The sequence below is a fragment of the Pygoscelis adeliae genome, unplaced genomic scaffold, assembly GCF_000699105.1.
Source record: "Pygoscelis adeliae isolate BGI_AS28 unplaced genomic scaffold, ASM69910v1 Scaffold171, whole genome shotgun sequence".
Classification (NCBI taxonomy): domain Eukaryota; kingdom Metazoa; phylum Chordata; class Aves; order Sphenisciformes; family Spheniscidae; genus Pygoscelis; species Pygoscelis adeliae.
In genome coordinates this window covers 6602189-6602544 of record NW_008824186.1, presented here as the reverse complement: position 1 = coordinate 6602544, position 356 = coordinate 6602189, and the positions used below count along the sequence as shown (strand labels likewise).

General features: G+C 46.1%; 1 protein-coding gene across 1 annotated transcript in view; it reads left to right on the top strand.

The window, feature by feature from the left end:
• The window catches only part of SLC6A5 (solute carrier family 6 (neurotransmitter transporter), member 5), a 31365-nt gene that overhangs the window by 4089 nt on the left and 26920 nt on the right, over positions 1 to 356 (top strand). The gene's annotated exons all lie outside the window — the stretch shown is intronic.

The following is a 356-nucleotide window of genomic DNA, read 5'->3' as shown; positions in this document are numbered from 1 at the left end:
CTCCAAAGCCACTCTGAAGTGATCTGCATCGTATGGGCGTTTCTCCCCCTCCTCCCCCCCTTTTATTTAAATTTTTCCTCATCAAGGATAAACGGGATTTTTCAACTTTAATGTTAAAAAAACCCCCCAACTTATTTTTTTCGGGTAAAAACTCTGTGTAGGGGAGAAAGCACGAAACAAAACGCTATAGCTGGCAGCCTCTGGCTTCTGTTAAAGCCAACTTCTTGGGCTTTAGCGAGGCTTATTTTTGACGAGAAAAGTCCCACCCAAACGAAAACCGTTTTTGCAAACGGCCCGAACCGTGCAGTGACCTGAAAAGTAAACCGAGCGAACACCCTTCTGGAAGAGTGGGCGGG